Source organism: Canis lupus, chromosome 16 (genome assembly GCF_011100685.1).
Source record: "Canis lupus familiaris isolate Mischka breed German Shepherd chromosome 16, alternate assembly UU_Cfam_GSD_1.0, whole genome shotgun sequence".
Classification (NCBI taxonomy): Eukaryota; Metazoa; Chordata; class Mammalia; order Carnivora; family Canidae; genus Canis; species Canis lupus.
Genome location: NC_049237.1, coordinates 91,349 through 109,756, shown reverse-complemented (window position 1 = coordinate 109,756; position 18,408 = coordinate 91,349). Strand labels below are relative to the sequence as shown.

The 18,408-nt window shown below is 68.1% G+C and overlaps 1 protein-coding gene across 1 annotated transcript in view; it reads right to left on the bottom strand.

The window, feature by feature from the left end:
- The window catches only part of ADCY1 (adenylate cyclase 1), a 101,087-nt gene extending 87,543 nt beyond the window's left edge, over nt 1-13,544 (bottom strand). Inside the window, exon 1 of the mRNA XM_038559246.1 lies at nt 13,383-13,544. The gene's annotated coding sequence lies outside the window, so the exon portion shown is untranslated. The remainder of the gene's footprint in view (nt 1-13,382) is intronic.
- Between the last annotated feature and the right edge of the window lie 4,864 nt (nt 13,545-18,408).

Here is an 18,408-nt window from a genome sequence, read left to right as displayed (position 1 = left end):
CCCTCCGGCTGGGACCCGCGGGCTCCGCTGCATCCCCCTCGGCAGCTGACACACCGACCTGCGGTTCTTCCTCTCGTCTGAGGCTCCTGCCTCCTCTCCGGGCCCCTGCTGTCCCGGCCCGTTCTGCGCAGTCCGCAGGCAACACCCTGGGAAAGGCCCCCGCCCCCTCGGCCCCCCCCAGCCCACCCACCCTCGCGGCGGCCCAGGCTCTGCCCAGGTCAGGTCCCAGCACCCAGCACCCCTCCCTCCCCGTCCCTTGGGCCCATGCACATGCCTGGGACCTCTCCACTGACAGCACCCATCCCCCCCCCCCCCCCCCCACCTCTGCACTTCATGTGGGACCCCACCCCCAGACCAAGGAGCCACACCTCCAGCCTGGCCCCGCCCCAGCCCCCTGTGCCCCTCCTGCCCTGCTTGGGACAGACCCCCGAAGGGCCCCCCGACCCCTCCCGCTGCTCCCCCCAGCAGACCCCTGAGCCTGGGATGAGCCACTCGCGAAACGGGCACCCTGGTGTTTGCTGAATGAATAAAGAAGGGCACGTGGGTAGTAGGGGCAGATGTGTGCCACCACCTGCTCCCCGCTGTCCCGGATGAGACCCCACGAGACGTTTCCCAGTCCTCACATCTGCGGTCAGGTGGGTGGGTGGGCAGGGACCCCAGCTGTCCCATGACCCACAGGACATACAGACGCAAGGCCTGGAGGCAGCCTGACGTCTGAAGTGACGAGCTTCTGGAGCATGCTGAGCCTGGGGGGAGGCCGGGGGGCGCCACGGGGGTACGGGGACACGGCCTGCACACACGTGCATTGCGGACAAGGTCTCTGAGCCCCGGGAACAGCACTGGGGGAGGGGACAGGCCCACGTCCCTCCCAGGCACTCCCTGTCTGTCCCCATCAGGCCTGCAAGGCCAAGGAGCCTCTGAGTCCACTCGCACCCCAACCCTGCCTACGTGGGCCGCAAGGACAATCCCAGAAGAGCTCTAGGCCTGTGCCTGCTCGTCAGGGTCCGCCGGCGGCCCGAGGCCTCTCTTGGCTCCTGAAAGCACCAGCACCCCATGGCCCTTCCTCACTGCGGGGGGGGGGGGGGGGGCAGGGTCGGCGTGGAACTATCCCCAGTGCTCTTCCTGACTCCTGATCCCCTGGGTCACAGGTGGGAGAAGATATGGTCCCTGTGCTCAGCCCACACCCCACCCGGGCTCCCCGCAACCCCGCCTGGCCTCCCTTACAAACGTGAGACAGAGCTCGGGCTGAGGAGCGTGGGCGGGCTCTCACAGCTGGTGCGTGAGCAGACTTGGGCCTGTGTGGTCTGGGCCCAGACCCCTCACTGCGCTCTCCCGCTGGGCCCTGCTTCCAGTGAATCCTCCGGACGATCACTGGCCGCGAAGTCAGAGGCCCGGGTTCAAATCCAGCTCTGCCCACTGCCAAGGGACCCCATGCAAATGGGACCACCACCCTCACCTGCAGGGTGCTGACGTGGGTAACACCCCGCCGTCCCCCTCTCCCTGACACTTCCCAGTGAGTGAAGAAACCAACAAGGAACTGCTCCACCACAAACACCGTCTCCTTCCATAATCAGGGTGTCACCAGCCGGAATCAAATCTGTAGACATACACGCCCTATTCAAAACATCCACCCATCCATCCACCCACTCACCCAGCCATGGACTCACCCAGCCACGGACTCACCCACCAGCCCACTCAACCATTCACCCACCCATCCATCCACCCACTCACCCATCCACCCACCCATCCACCACTCACCCATTCATCCACTCCCTCACCCACCCACTCACCCACCCAACCACTCACCCATCCACTCACCCATCTATCCACCCACCCACCCATCCACCCACCCATCCATCCACCCACTCACCCATCTATCCACTTCCCCATCCAATCCATCCATCTACGCATACATACATACATCCCTTACCCACTCACCCATCCATATCATCCATCTATGCCCTCCCACCCATCCATCCTCATGCACTCAACCATCCACCCACCGACCCATCCATCCGCACCCACCCATCCACCCATGCACCTATCTATCCGCCATCCATCCTTGCATCCGTCCATCCACTCAAGCACAACAGGGGCAAGGCTTTGGATCTGTGTCCACTCCAGGATGGGCTGGCAGGGCCTCCTCGCCTTAGATGGGCCAGGTGGCTCCAGGAGTCCCGGGAACCTCAAAGGACAACAAGGGTGACAACCGAACATCGACGTCAAAGCACTTCTGGAGGGGACGACGCATGCGAGAGCTCTGGCTCGGAGGCACACGGGGCCCACCCCAGTCCACACGGCGCAGCCACGCACATCCGCTACAGAGAAGACCCCTCCGTCAGATAGAAGCTGAGGCCACAGTCGGGATGATCTGTCCAAGGCGAAGCTGAATTATGCAAAGTGGGAGCGGCGCAGAGCTCACCGCCCGCCCCGCGTGGGCACCACACCGACACCCGTGCGAAGCGTCCGGGGCCAGTGTGAAGCGGCGACGGACGTGGCTCAGGGGGAAGCCGCCCCTGGCCGGGGAGGCAGCGCCACTGTGAAGGACCAGACTGAAAGCCGTGAGCCGGGGCACCTGCCTGCTGCAGGAAAAGCAGCCACAGCGCTGCCGCGTCTCCTGCCCTCGCACCTGACCGCAGAGGACCAGAAGCGTGCTCTTGCGCTGCCTCGGCTTCCAGGAAGCCCCATTCCTGCTCCGGGCAGCTCCACTGAGCGCTTGGCTCATCAGCGGGGCACGCAGGCTGGAGGTGCAAGGGCCACACGCAAGGCCAGAGCGGCGGGGAAAGCCGCCCAGGGCGCCTCCTGCATGGCGGCGAGGCGCAGGAATGGGTCGAAGCAGACCCCTGCCCCGTGGACCTGGGCAGATGCCAGTGGGACAGGCACGGGGCGGGGGTGGGTGGGGGGTCACCTGGAGACGAGTATGCATGGCTGGGCAGGCGCACGGCCCTCTGCCCCCGGGTGAGCAGCCAATCCCCACCCCACAGCGCCCCCGGGTCCTCACGCTGCCCTGGGGCTCCCGGAGCGGGGGCGGGCGCCTTCCCCTTGCTGCTGCAGCACGGGCTCCCTGCCCCCGGGGTCACGCCCCGTCTGACGCACACCTACTCCAGAAGCCACGGGCTGCACCACGCACAGAGTGACGCCGGCCGTGCCGACCACAGGCATCACCTTGAACCTCACAACCACTGACAAGTCTTGAGACCAAGAACTCAACCACAGAACACGCTTTCAAAGCCAGGAGCCAGGGTTCGAGGCCCGGCAGGAGGGCGGCCGCCCCCAGGAGGCCGGGCAGCGGCAGCAGAGCCAGCACCCTGCCAGCCCGGAGTGGCGGGAGTGTCTGCAGACCCACTGGGGACACGGCGACCCGGGAATGCAGGGGGCCAGGCGCCACCGCGTCCAGATTGCGCAGAGCCTGAGGCACAGCCTGCCACCCCACCGCCCACACCTAGCGGCAGGATGCGGCTGTACAGAGGCTGGCACACAGCCCGAGTGCCCGCCCCAGGCCCCGCACAGCCACCTCCAGGTCCAGGCACCGGGCGGGCCTTGGGGTTCCACGGCTCCAGGGTGGCCAGGCTCCTTGCCAGTGGGGGGCTGGCCTTGGCCTCACCCTCCCCTCGTCCTCCGTCCAGGACAAGAGTAGAGGCTGGGAGGAGGGGGGCCAGGCCCGAGGGTGAGGGGTACCTGGCGGGGCGGCGGAGGGGGGACCACCCGGAGGCGGGAGCAGGTGCTCTCGGGACAAGGGGACTGGGGATAAGGACCCAGCGGCAGGTTCTGGGGTGTCAGGAAGCGCACACAGCGCGGGACTCCACAAAGGTAAGCCGGGTGTCGAGGCTCCTGGGCTTTGGTGAGGGGTCTACACGGCAGCAGAGGCCCTGGCCCTGGGCCGGGCACGAGGTCTGGAGAGGCTCAGCGTGGGTGGAGGGAGCTGGGGCCGGCACCCACCAGGAGGGGGTGGGCTGCAGCTGCTGTGAGCTTCCCAGAGATGAAGGTGACCACAGGCTGCAGGGTCAGGGGTGGGAGAGGGGGAGGCGTCACTGGCCCAGGTCCCGCGCTCGGCCCCTTCCCAAGCGGCCCAGCCCCTGTGCCCACCGGGACAGGGACAGGCTGTTCACACACGGGGAGAGGCGGCTAGGGCCAAGGTCACCAGGTGGGCTCTCAGGACAGGTGAGTGAGACGCCGTCCGGACAGAAGGGCCGTGTCCGAGGGGAAGAGCCCAGCCCGGGGAGCCCCAGGCTGCTTCAGAGGGGGCCCCGGGGGCCGCCACGGACGACAGGGGCCAAGCACATGACCAGCCCAGCCTCCCCGGTGGCCACACTCGGTCGTTACAGTGGGGCGGGGACCCGGGAAGGAAGCTCCCAGATGGCCGCGTGCATTCTCAGAGGGGCCCCTTGGAAGGGGAAATGGAACACAGAAAACAACCCCAACTGGGAAGGAGCACCTCAAAGCTTTGCTGTTCGCTGCTCCCCGCCAGTCACTGCCCCCTATACCCTCTGGTCACCGCGCCTCACGTCCGTGGTCTCCAGGATGGCATCCCCATCCCTCAGAGGCCGGGGCCCGGCCCACGTCTCCAGGCTGACCTCTCCCCTGTCCCATCTCCCCATCGGGGCCCCGGGTGGACACACACGTGCTCGTGCCCCCACCAGGCCTGCATCGTGCCGCTCTCCCTCAGGACTGTGCCTCCCACGGCAGCCTCCGCCTCAAGGATTTCCCTCTGACCACTGGGCAGCCTCCTGACCCCAAGCCCGAGGCACCCCAAGATCCCCCCTGTTCAGCACTCAAACCTCTGTGCGGAACACCCGGGTTCCATCCAGCCGCCGCCCGCGCCACCCAGCACAGGGCACCGGCCTCCGCGTCGGCAGCTCGGCCACCGCCCGAAGAGGGGGAGCCCTGCCCGCACACGAGAACCCCCACCTCACCGGGCGCACCCCCTGCGCCAAATCAACGCCCCGCCCGGGCCTCGCCAAGTCCCGTGTTTCTGGTCGGGGCCCCCCTGACGGTGCCCGCACTGGGACCCACCCAGTCCTGCCTGCGGGTGCGGGGTGCTCCCCGCGGGGTGCTCCCTTTCCCACGTTGCTCACGGACGTGTTTCCTAACGCGACCGCTTGCCACCTTCTCTGTGGTGGAATTAAGAAAAGCGTTCTGGGACGAGCATCCCCTGAAGGAGGAAAAGCGGAGAGGACAGGGACAGGGGTAGGGGCTGCCCCTGGCCCCAAGAAAGCGCCCTGCTGGCCGCGCTCCAGCGAGTTTCAGAGTTTCCGTAACAAAAACAAAACAAAAACGGGTTTCTTAACTACAGATTCTGGGGGGGAGGAGGCTGTGAGCTCCTGCTGTCGGGTTTCCCACACGTGATGCTGAGGACCCCGGCCGCAGCCACCACCGTGAGCGGCCCATGCCCAGGGGCCCGGCAAGCACCGCGCCGTTTCCTGTGCGCCCTGGCGGCTCTCCCGGGGGGATCCCGGCGTGAGGGCCTGCCCGCCCCGCTGCGGCTCCCGGGCCTCCACGCGTGTCCCCGCCGGGCCGTGGAATTGCAGCCGCCGACCACAGCCCTGGGACATCTCGAGGCCTCCGCGTACCTTCGGGCCGGTGCCAGCGACGGCAGCCACAGAGGCGCTCTCCAGCCCCTGCCCGCAGCGCCCCTAGGCAGCGAGCCCCCCGCAGCCCCCCGGGGCGCCGTCAGCCAGGGGGACGCCCCTGAGGTCAGCAACACCTGCTTCCAAGTAAGGACCCGGACGCACGGTTCCCGGAGCCCCCCTGAGCAGGCGTTCGGTGCAGATGTGCGAGGCAACCTCCGAAGAGCCCACAGGTCACGCGGGCACAGGGCCCTAGGGAGACTGCTGGGGGGGGCGGCCCCCCGAGGCCGTGGGCGCCCCGAGGGCCAGGGCAGGGTGCAGGCCTGGCTGCCGGCCACACTCTCCTCTCCCGGGCGTCGGGCCTCACGTCCCCACACTGGGGCACATGGTGCCAACCAAGAGGCTGGTCCGTGCTTCGGAGGTGGCCTCGCTCCTGGAGACCGGGGTCCGCATCACCCAAGGAGACTCCCGCTCGGCCCACTCGGCCCCGCAGAAGCACCACTGGTGCCGCTGCACACCCATGAGCGCACGCCCACGCACCCCTGCTCTGCAGCACGACGCCGGGAGGAGGGGGGCTCCCGGCCCTTCCCGTGACCCCAACACTCCCCGGGCCACAGCCCCTGTCCTCAGGTCCCCCGCGTGGATGGGCACCCTGTGCCTGTGTGCAGGGGATCCTCTCACAGACGTCCTGTCCTCCCGTCCCACAGGTCCTTCCATGGGCGCCCTGCCTCACCCCCGGGTCCTTCCATGGTTGCCCTGTCCCTGCTCCACCCCTACGTCCCTCCATGGACACCCCATCCCCCCTCCACCCCTGGGTCCCTCCACGGGTGCCCTGTCCCCTCCACCCCCAGGTCCCTCCATGGGCGCCCTGTCCCCCCAGCCCCCGCCTCCCTCCATGGGCACCCTGTCCCCTCCACCCCCAGGTCCCTCCATCGGCACCCTGTCCCCCCCCACCCCTGGGTCCCTCCATGGGTGCCCCGTCCCCCCCGCCCCCAGGTCCCTCCATGGATACCCTGTCCCCCTGTCTCCTTCTCTGGGATCTCCTCCCTGGGGATCCCTGAGCAGCTTGATCAGGACGCTGGGCCTGAGCAGCCACACTGCCCACACAGTCACCGTCACCGTGGGCCGCTCCTACCTGGTCAGGCTCCCCGTCCAGCCCTGCTCCCCACCAAGGGAAGCGCCCCTAACTGCAGACCTAGACCCAGGACAGCCATACTGCGGTCCCTCCACCCAAGCTCTCGGCCCACAGACACTGCAACAAGCCCAGAGCAAGGTGGGTCCTGGGTGCTGAGAGAGAGTGAGCAGCCTCAGACCCAGACATCCAGACCTGCAGGTCCTGGTGGGCCTCAGGGCTCCGAATGCTACCAACACACGCAAGTGTGCACGCAGCAGCCTCACAGGGACAGCACCGGGGAGCAGCGAGCCCTTCTCTGATCAGCAGGGAGCCTTCCTCCGGGCCTGAGGGCAGGAGGCAGCCTGGACACCAGCAGCTCAGAGATCACAGCAGGTCCCACCACCCGCAGTCCAAGAGCACAGGCTCCAGGGGCCAGGAACACAGGAGCATCCAGGGAGGGTCCTGACGCCCCCTCGGCCCACGCATTGGGGAGCAGAGGGTGGGAGCTTCAGGGACATGGCCCCAGGCTGGGCAGGGGTCCCGGCCCTTGTCACTGACCCACGTTCTGCAACCCCGACCCCCCCCCCCCAGACGAAGCCCAGGCTGGTTCACTTTCTGGGCCGTCTCTGAGGCCGCTCAGGGTCACGAAGCTGGAGGGCCCCGGGTCCCATATCCTTCAGGTAAGAACGCGGCGACATCAACACGGGAATGATGTGTGGGGTGCGCAGCGTGTGCCTGTGTGTGTACATGGGGGGGTGTGTGAAGGCGGACAAGTGTGAGGACATGCGGGTGAAACGTGAGGGCATGGATGTGTCTGCGGGAGGAGTCAGTGCGTGTGTGCATGCGTGTACACGGGCCACACGGGGGGCCGCACATGCCCAGCCCTACTAAGCGGGCAAGGTCCTTCCTGCCCGCCTGCCCAGCCCCACGGTGTGAACCGAGGCACCTGGCGCCGGGCGACACGGGGTCTGTCCCTTCTGCCCCAACCCGACCCCCCTGCCTGGCGGGCAAGTGGACCACCTAAGCCCTGAGGCCACGGACATAGGCCTCCGTGTGGCTGCCACCGCGGGGCACCCCGGCCGCACTGCAGGAGGGGGAGAGCGCCGACAGCACAGCCGGAGGACACAGTCTGGACAGTCTGGCCGCCACCAGCCGACGGGGCGTCTCTTGCATCACTCGACCAAGCCCAGACGCGGGGACACTGAGTCAGAGAAAGCTGGCGGGTCACAGACCCTGAGCAGTAACAAGAGGCGGCTCTCACCTGGCCGAGCGCTGGCCCCACGCCCGGGGCACAGGAAGCTGCACGCGCTCCTACAAAGCCCCGGAGCCACCCCAGAAGAAACCGAGGCACAGGGTAAGTACCCACAGCCAGGAGCTCCAGCACCCCTCCACACCGGCCCGCCACGCCGTCTGAGTCGGGAAACGGGATGAGGACGTTTCGGGCTGAGTCTGCAGGGACACAGCACAGATTGTCTATCCCCCTGGGAGATGAGCCCTGGCCCTCGGGACCTCGGAGAGGGGACAGGAGACGGGCATCGCCCAAGAACAATCGCCTCTGGGCAGGTAGGTGGCTGGGCAGCTCCACAGCAGGTGGGGGCAGTGGCAAGCAGACATGTCCCCAAGGATGCCGCTCTGGTCTGAGCCAGGCACAGCACCCACGTCCACTCGTGTGACCCCTGCTCCCCGCTGCATCCCAGGAACCCCCAAACAGAAACCCGATCAGACCACTCTGCTAAAAAGACTAGCAGAGTGGTGGAAAGGGAGGTGGGCGGGGGGTGGGGTGACTGGGTGACGGGCACTGAGTGGGGCACTTGATGGGATGGGCACTGGGTGTTATGCTATATGTTGGCAATTTGAACTCCAATAAAATATAACTTAAAAAATAAAAATAAATAAATAAAAATAAACAAATAAAAAGGCTGGCAGGGCCTCGGCATGGCTTTCCAAAGAAACAGAAGATGCTCCATGTGCCCTGCAGCCCTCACCTGCCCTTTCTGGCTCGCCCGCCTCCCGGGCTGAGCCTGACCCCAGGCCCCGAAGGCTGCCCTGGGCCTCATCTGTCCAGCCTGGAGCACACGGGCCTCAGGAAGCCGCCCTGAGCCCTCCGCCCCCGCCCCGTCCCCTTCTCGCACCTCTGAAGGTCACAGGCTCCCCGGCACAGGCCAGCGTCCCCCCACAGACAACTTAAGTAAGTTCCTAGAGGGCAGGGGGTCTCGTTCCCACTGGGCCCCCAGCCCCTAGCCCAAGGCCTGGCACCCAAGCGTGGGTCACAGAGCTTCCCAGAGAAGGCGGCACAACCAGGACAAGTACTGAGTCATCACAGCTGTCTGCCCAGCCTGTGCCCTGCGCCCCCACCAGGTCCGCAGGTGGGGCCAGACTCCAGCCCTCACAGTCCCTGGGGCTTGTGGAGGCAGGTCCCATCCCTGGCACCTGCAGTCCCTAGGCCTGCCCCGAGCAGGTGCAAGCCCTGGCCTGAGGCCAGGATGTGTCCCCTCAGCGTGCCGGCCCCCTGCCCAATTCCTGCTGCCCTGGCCCGGGCCATTCCCGGGCTGCTTCAGGTCAGGGCCAGCCGCCCTGGAGGGAGGACAGCAGACCAGATCCTGGGGAGGGGACCCGAGGACCAACGGGGCAGATGTGGGAGTGTCGCCTGTGAGGAATCAGGTGTCCCGGTGGGATTCCCCCTGGACACGGCCCTGGAAGCCTGGAGGACACCCCGAGTATGCAGTGATGGGAGGCTGAGCCCTGCCCAGCGACCAGAGGCCTAGGGAAAGGGGGTCCAGACCAAGGAGGCTGCCTGTGGGCTCCCTCCTCAGAGGCAGAGAACCGCACTCCCCGCCCCCACACTGCCCCGGAGCCAGGAGGATCCCCCGCCTCCCTCCCCCTTCCAGCCCCCACCCAGCAGCACCTGTCGGCGGCCTTGGCAGGTGGAGGCACCAGCAGGTGAGCCAACAAGGTGAGGAGGCCCAAGGAAATGGGGGAGGAGGACGGGCGTCCCTGCGGGGGGAGGGGCCCCGCTGGTAAAGCGCTCGGCTGCGGGGGCGCAGGGCCGCAGGGGCGGGGCCTGTGGGGGGAGGGGCGGGGAGGCAGAGCAGGGGCGGGGGTACCTAGAGGAGGCAGGGGGAAGGGGTAGGGGGAGGCGGTGCTGGGGCGGGGAGGGCACCTAGAGGAGGCAGGGGGAGGGGCCCGGGACGGGGGCGGGGCGGGGGGTACGTAGAGGAGGCAGGGGAGGGGCCAGGGGGGGAGGTCGGCGCGGGGTCCTGGTATGGGGGCGGCGGCCGCCGGGGATCAGGGAGGCCCCGGGATGGGGGGCCGAGGGGGCGGGGCCGAGCTGCGGTGGAGGGCGGGGCGGCCGGCAGCGGGACCCAGAGCAGGGCGGCCCGGAGCGGGAGGGGGAGCCGTGGCTCAGGCGGGCGCCCAGGGGTCCCGCGGGTACACCTGGGCACACCTGGGCCCGGGCCCTTCTGTACGCAGCAGGTCGCCAGGGCGCCGGGCCCTGAGGGCGGGGACAAGCACCCCCCCCCAGTGGCAGCACGGGAGCTCCCCACAGAGCTCGGGCGACCCAGGAGCTGGGAACCCGCCAAACCTCACTTCCCCAGGTCAGGGTGCCTTGTCCTGTCCTGCACGCGGCCCAGCACCCGGGACAGGGGGACACGAAGTACCTGTCACCCACACTGACAGGCCACCGAACAAGGCCATTCTGCACACGGCAGTGGGCCCTGGACGCGTGCAGGAAAACCCAGGCTCTTGCTCCCCCCTGGCCAACAAGTGGTCATTTGGGGCCCTGGGGGTTGAGGCCGCAGGGGAGGAAGCTGGAGGAAGGGAGGAGGCTGGTGCCCATAGGGGCACAACACCAGGCACCACGGGAGTGGAGGGGGTGGGGGGGGCAGAGACCCCCCCCCCCAGCTGCTCCTCTGCAGACAAAGCCCGATGCCCCAGCCACCACTCCAAGGCCAGGACCTGGGCACGCACACTAACCCTACTTCCCCACCACTGCCCCCCCCCAAACACAGCCACTCCCTCCTCGAGCTGTACCCCTCAAGGTCCCGAGTGCCACCCACCGCCAGGGAGCAGGGGTCACATGCCTGATGTCTCCCTCTTCCCCCCACCAGCCCCCCACGTCCTAGACCCCCCAGACGCCCCTGAGCAGGCCTCAAGGGTTCTGCAACATGTGTTGGTTCCCCCACGTTGCTGGAATGAATTTCTGCGCTGTGTTTAGATACAACGGGGAGTGGGGAGGGGGGCAGGAAGTGGACCCAGTCTGGCCTGGCCGATATTTACAAGGCTCCTCCTGGGGGCTGGGGAGGGGGATGAGACTGACTCTGTCCCTAAACTCCTTCTGCCAGAGCTGAGCACAGCAGCAGGCGCCCCTCCTGGGGAAGGGCAGGACCCTGTATTTCAACTGTCCAGTCGGGGCGCTCCTGGGTGCTCTCAGGCCGGGCCAGCCTGGTGCCACAGGGTCCCCAAAGCACATGGTTACATCCCAGAGCTCCGCACACCAGGGCAGTGCAAGACTGCTGCAGGAACCTCCCTGTGGAGGGGCCGAGGCTCGGGGGCTGGGGCTTGACCCCCCCCATCTCAGCGCCCCCAGCAGGACTGGCTCTCTCCCACCGCACTGACTCAGATGGCCTCAGTCACCGTCCATCACCCGGGCCTCCTACAGCCTCCTGTGGGCCTCCAGCTGACGGCCTGCGAGGCCTCTGCTTACCCCAAACCAGATCCTGAGGAATATGGGGCTGTGGGCATGTGACTGCACCACGGGGTAGCAGGGAGGCTGCGGAGCAGTAGAGGAGGACCCGCTTGGCATATATGGCTCCCACCTTCCCCCCTGGCGTCCAGGCCAATCTGCAGACTGCACCCCAGGCCCCCCACCACATGTGTGTCTGCACCCATCCTGTCCGTCTGCCCACATCGCCACCACCAGTAGTGATGCCTGGACTTGGACGGGAACGTTCTAAGGAAGCCAAGAGAACTGGGAAGTGGCAGGAGACTCTGCATATGTGCTTTCCCAGCAGGTTTCCACCTGCTTGGCAGCTCTGCAGGTAGGGAAACCGAGGCTCTGTGCAGGAAAGTGTGCCTTGCCCAGTGAGCCGGCAGCAGCCAACCCCCAAGGTGCACGGCTTCAGGACAGGCTCCCTGCCTGGAGGATACAGGGGCTCGTCTTATCCTGGGGGCAGAGCTCCTTGTGCCCGAGGCACCTTCACAGACTCCAGCCTCTCCCTTAATTGTCTAGAAGGAATGACCAAAAACTGTATAAAAATTGTACCCCCCCCCCCAGAAAAACCAACAGTGCGGCCTTTCATTGAACCAGCTGAACCCCTGGTACACCAGAACCCAGAGCTGCCCTGGCCCTGGGCCTGCCTGGCCAGGTCGGCTCAGGCTCCCCCCACCTGGAGCCCACCTGGCTTCGGGCCACCACCTCCCAGTCCCAGAGGGGAGGCTGTCCTGCGGGGGGCTCCCCTCGTCAGCCATGATGGAGGGGTACAGTGGCACCCCCGAAGGACAGCCAGCAAGGCTACAGGCCGCCGATAAGAGGCAAGCAAGCAGGCGGCCTGCTGCAGAACCCTCCAGAACAGAACCCCCCTCCCCTCCCTCAGGTCCTCTTCCCCATTTTCTCAGCCTCACCTCTGACTTGGCCTACACCCCTATCTCCCTCCCTCCTCCCACCTCCACAGCTCCCTTCCCCCGTCCCCTTCCCCCCAGCCTCCAGCACATGTTGACCTCTGTGGGCCCCGAAGTGCTCCTCCAGCCAGAGTCTACCCTGTGCATCCACGGCCCCTCTGACCATGTGCACCCCTGTCATCACCATCCTGGTCCCCTCACCTCTCCCTTCTTCTTCCCAGCTCTTGCCCTGTGCAGCCTCCCCTCCTCCCCTCATCTCCCCCATCCCCTCTATCTGCCACGTTCTCTCCACACGTGAGCTGCCCCCCCCCCCCCCCCCGCCCCCATCCTCCTGCCACAAAGCTGCTGCTGCTGGAGGCAGAAACCAGGCCCTTCCTAAGGTCCCTCCAAGCCCCAGTGGGCCGGGTGGAGCTCCACCGCCCAGACAGGCTCCGGGAGCCCCACAGCGCAAAGACCTCTGTCTGGGTCCCCAGAGTCCCCGGCTTGGGAGGAGCCCCTGGGGAGCGGTGGCGCCTGGTCCTCCCAGCGGCCCCGCTGGCCCACCTGGAAGGCAGTGACAAAGTTCAGCTGCCGGCAGCCCCGGTCAGGTCCCAGCAGGGTGGGTGGGGACAGCAGGGACCGGAGCCCTGCTCGACCTTGGCAAACCCGTTTTTCTACCCGGGAGAGAGGTCCACCATGAGCACGAGAGAGACTGGAGGGGACCCGAGTCCCCGGGGTGCCGCAGGCTGGGAGGGGGCTCTGCTCGCGCACTACGAGGTCCGGGCACACTGGAGCGCACCCCGAGCCCGCGCCCACTTTCGTTACCCCCCTCCCCTCCCGCGGGAGGGATGCGCGGCGCCAGGAGCGGCCTGACTCGGGTCAGTTCCCGGCCGCGCGGTCCCGGGTCCCCAGCCCGCAGGTCCCCAGCCCCGGTCCCCAGCCCGGCAGGTCGGGCAAGCGCCGGCCCCGCAGCCCCGCCGCGTCCTCGGCGCGGGTGACCTTGAGCGGCCCCTCCCCCTCCGGGCCCACCGAGCCCCGCGCGCCGCGTCCCGGGTGCCTCCGGGCAGCTGAGCCGGGGGCGAGGGCGCGCCCCGGGCACTCACCGTCCTCCAGAGGCGCGGGCGTTTGGCGGGCGCCAGGGTGGCGGTGATGAGCAGGTGCGAGGCGGCCACCGCGAGCCCGAAGCCGACGGCCAGCAGGCTGCGCACGGGCAGCAGGGCGTAGGACACGAAGGTGACCAGCAGCAGCTGCCACACGCCCTGGTCGGCGGCCGCCGCGCCCGCAGCCGCGCCGGCCGGGGTCCCCGCGGGGCGGCCGAGCGCCAAGGGGCAGCAGAGCAGCGCGAAGGTGAGGCTGAAGAGCAGCGCCAGCTGGCCGACCTGCCGCAGCTGCGGGCCCCGCAGCGAGCGCACGTTGGTGACCACGAGCAGCGCCAGGAAGAGCGCGCAGTGCGCGGGGGGCGAGCCCCGGGCCAGGCCGCCCGCGGGCCCCGGCGCGCCCAGCAGCTCGGCCAGCGCCCGCGCGCCCGCCAGCGCGCTCAGCACCGCCAGCGCCTTCAGCGTGGCCGCCTGCTCCAGCCGCAGCGTGTAGCCGCGAACAGCGCCTCCAGCTCGGGGCACGCGAACGCCTCGCCGCACGCCCGCAGCCCGCGCCGGCCGCCGGCCCGCCGCCCGCTCGGCGCCCCCGGGGCTCGCCCGCGCCGCCGCCGCCGCCGCCGCCTCCGCCTCCGCCTCCGCCTCGGCCGCGGGCGCCCCCGCCATCTCAGCGCCATGCGGCGCGGCGGGGCCGGGCCGGGGCGGGCGGGCGCGGGCGGGAGGAGCGGGGCGCCGCGGGCACACTCGGGGCGCAGGCTGCCCCGCGCGCGCGCCCCGAGCGCGTCCCCTCCCGCCGCCGCCGCCTGCGCACTGCGCCGCCCGCCCGCCCGCCCGCGGTCCCCCGCGGTCCCCCCGTCCCCCCGCGGCCGCCGCCGCAGCCTCAGTTTCCCCGCCGGCGCGCGCCGCCCCCCGCAGCGCGGAGCACCCTGCGGGGCGAGGACGGGGGCCGCACCCCTCCGACCGCGGGACCTGGCGCCCCGGCCCTGCGCACCGGCAGCGAGCGCGGGGAGGCCTCCGGGCTGCAGGACCCACCGGCCGGCCGGGCCGAGGACCGACCAGAGTCCCGGGAGGAGGGGCCCCGCGGCCTGCCCTCCGCACCTGCAGCCCGGGGACGCCGCGCTGTCTGGGTGTCCACGGGGCCGCCCCTGGGCTCACCCCGGGGAGGGGCCGAGCGGCCGCCCCGCGCCCCGCGCCCCGCGGAGGAGGATGGCCCCGGCAAAGCCGCAGACCCGCTGTCCCCCTCTGCTCGCTGTCCCCCTCCCCACGCACAGGCAGGACTGAGGGTCCCCAGAGTCCCGGGAGGCAGCAGCAGGGCCCTCCCGGGTGCCTTCGGGCCCCAGGACGCACCTGAGCCCCCCAGGCCTGGTCTGTCTCGCAGGCACCAGGGAATTGCCGCCGCCGCTGCCCCCCTCCCTGGAGCCCCGGCCGCTCTTCTGTGGGCTCCAGGTCTAGAGTGTAGGAAACCGCATCATTTGGGCCACGTCAAGGGGCCGCTTTCCACGCGGCACAACACGGGCAACACACGTCAGCCCCGATGGCTGTAGACGCGGCACCTCGCCAACTGCCTGGCCAGGAGCACCCGCTGTGCCATCCCCAGCAGCTCACGTCACTTCGCCTGGTGGCCGCCGCCCCTCCTCCTGCACAGGCCTCCCCACGCGCAGCCCTCCTGGCCCCAGGCTCCGTGACCGCGTCCTCACCGCAGTTCCCTATCCCCAGTGCCCAGGCCTCTATCTGGCAGACCCTGGGGCAGAGGGACTGGAATTTGCCGGCCCTCCCTGTTTTCAGAAGACAGGACGTGTTCCTCACCAGTGCCCACCTGTGCCCACCGGTAGCAAAGTCCACACGGTCTCCCAAGCATGGGGGACCAAACGTGGGCACTCCGGCTAAATGTATATTTTTATGTCCTAATGATATTATGGAAGGAAAGCTGAGTAATGTCCAAAAATCTGGCAAGCCATCCAAGAACGAAGGAATGGCCAATGCCCTGGGACCCAGGTCACAGCACCCTCCCCCGTGAGCAGCACAGTCATGAGCAGGATCTGCGTCCATCTCCTTCACAGAGACACAGAGACAGGAGGCACCAGGCCCCCGTGGGAGCCCCCGACGGCACCCGGGTGGGGGACGAGGTGGGTGCCGTGGGCCAGGGGCTGCAGGTGCACTCATCCTCTCTGGTCCCGTCCGCGGGGCAGTCTGCAGCCAGGGAGGAGGACACGCACGCTGTCTGAGACACACCGCGGGGCCCACACCCCGTGCTCCTGCGGATGTCATCAGTTAAATCGTCTCCCCTCCTCCAAAATCCACATGCTGAGCTCCTAACCCCAAGTAGCTCAGAACATGACCCTCTCTGGGACTAAGGTCATGCAGACGACCTTGAGATGAGGCCACCCTGAGATAGAGTGGGTCCTAATCCAACAGGACTGGTGTCCTTCCACAAAGGGGACATCGGGAGACAGACATGCACACGCCCAGAGAAAGAAGGCAGTGACTTACGGCAAACAGAGGAGCCACAGGAAGGCGGGAGGTTCCTCCCCCAGGGAACTCGGCCCTGAGACCCCCATCCCAGCCTTCCGGCCCCCACGGCTATGGGAACAGGCGTCCACACCCCTGCTCTCGGGGGTGCGTGAGGGCGACCCTGGCCACGAGCACCCCCAGCGCGTGGTCGGCCCTGGATACCGTTGTCCACGACGGATCGTCAATATTGACCAACAGCAGAGGGGCTGCTGCACAGACCGAGTCGAGACACTCTGCTCTTCCTGGAGGCACCTCGTCCCTCCCCGTGGGAGGTGAGCAGAGGGACGGGAGCCATCGTGGTCATCCTGTGTCCCCATTCCCGGAGAACGCCAACGGGCATCGCCAGGACCTCGTTAGAGACAGGAACGCGGGCCTCCTGGAGCAGGAGTGCAGCCGGGCGTCCCTCGGACCCGTCATCGGTCACAAATCTCGGTCTTTGCCTTTGAGGCTCACCGCGGCTGAGGGCTTGTCCAACCGAGAAACCGCAGAACTCTGCGGGACGGCGGGTGGGCGTCGTGCGGCAGGGCTGCGGCCTCCCCAGCGGCGTGTGGTGTCCAGGCCAAGAGCACAGACGTGTGCCTCCTCCCCCAGCTGCGTGACTCTGCGCAGGTTACTCACCCTCTCCGTGCCCCATCTCCTCGGCGATTCGGGGATGTAAAAGCTCCCGGCCCACGGGGTTACCCCCAGTGCACGCAGAGGCTGCACGGAGCACCCACGAGAGCCAGCTGTCAGTGTTCTGGGCGCGCAGGACCCTGTGACCGCCAGGCCTTGCACACGGTGGCCATAGCAGCCAGGGAGGTCACCGTAAGCCGGCTTCTGTCTGGGGGCACTCGCCACGTTCCTGGGGCCTCTGCCAGAGACTTGGCCTCCAGGCGAGTGTTCCTCCTGGGGTGGATCTGGGGATGAAGTTTCCCCGTGGGTCTTTTGGAAACCCCATGGAAATGCAGGCCGCTAGGGGACCAGGCAGGTGGTCCTCATCAGGGAAGTGGATCAGGAATGCTCATTTTGCCAAGACTGTGTCCAGGGATCAAAGGGCCCCGCCACGGGCTCCGTTAGCCGTAGAAACCCGGACACGGGGCTCAGCCTCCCCCTGTCCCTGGTGGCTGGACAGGCACCTTCCTGGATATGTCCCGGTGGCTGGTTGCTGGAGGCGAGGGAGCCCAGGAACGCAGTGTGGACGGAGACTAGAAACGGCCACAGGGATCTGACCGGGACTCCTCCAGCAGGAATGGGCCAGGACTCCATCCAGAAGCTGGAGGTGGCCAGGACGGACCGAGGACCACGCCGGGCGGCCACTGGCCACACACCCCCCACCCACAGCAGGACGCTGACCCGTCTGGCTGAGGCCCCTCGGGGCGCAGGCGGCCGACAAGGAGAGCGAGCGGGTCCTCCAGCCAAACCAGGGGCCACAGCTGAATGGGCAGGTGGGTGGTCGCTGAGCCACACGGCAGAGTGGCAGGACAGGACCCACTAATGTCCCCCTTCACCCATCACTGTCCCCATACCTCAATGGCCAGGAAGACCACCTGGGGCCTCACAGCTGGCTCTGCCCCTTCCCTGCACGGGGCCCTGGGCTCGCAGGGTCCCAGGGACTTGGCATCCTTGCCGCCGTGCCCAGGGGTCAGGCCAGCCCAGAGTGCCAGGCTCCAGACGACGTCAGACTGCATGCCCGGTCTGTAGGGACACCTGGCCGGCAGGAGGAGTTGGTGTCATGGTCACGGGGGTTTGCTGCTTGTCACTAAGCTTCGGCCCTAAGCAGAACAGGACTGCTGGCCGGTGGGATCGGCCGGGGCCAGCCCAGGGACCCCACAAATAAATACGTATGTGCTCAAAACTGTGGCCAGGGCTCCCACAGAAAGCAGCCACAGCGCGTGACCTCTGGCCAGCCCTGGGGGGGTGGGCAGAGTGCGGCCCGGCTGTGCCATCGTGACCGTGCCCGGGCCCCCAGCAGGGTGAGCAGTCGGAGGCGGTGGATGGAACTGGTACCCTGAGCTCTGGAGAACCAGAACTGTGGTGCCCAGACAACAACCCCAGACCCGGGGCTGCTGGAACTGACCTCTTCTCTCCAGAGCCAGGGGTCCTGCGAGGTCTGTGTCCTCCTGGGGGGACAAGTGGCCTCCAATGAGTGGACGCTGGCCCCTGGCCGGGCAGAAGGGTCTCACTGAGCTCAGGACTGAGGCCGCCGTGGAGGTCGGTAAGGCAGGGTGGGAGGTTCCTGAGGACCCCAGGACGCTGGACGGCAGCTGCAGGCGAGGGGATGGTCTACTGGCCCCTGGAGGAGGTGGGGTGGACGCTCTAGGTGAGAGGCGGCCCCTTCGAGCCCATCCACGTCCACTCAGGAGTTCGAAGGGAGAGCCCTCCTCCCAGATGTGACCTCCCCTCCCTCAAGAGGCCAAAGTGTGTCCCCTCTGGCCCCTCTAGACCGCAGCTGCTTTCTACTAAACCTGAAAGATGCCACATCCTGGGCAGGCACTTTCCCAAGGAGGACGGGACCCCCGGCCTGGCAGTGGACATGAGGGGATGC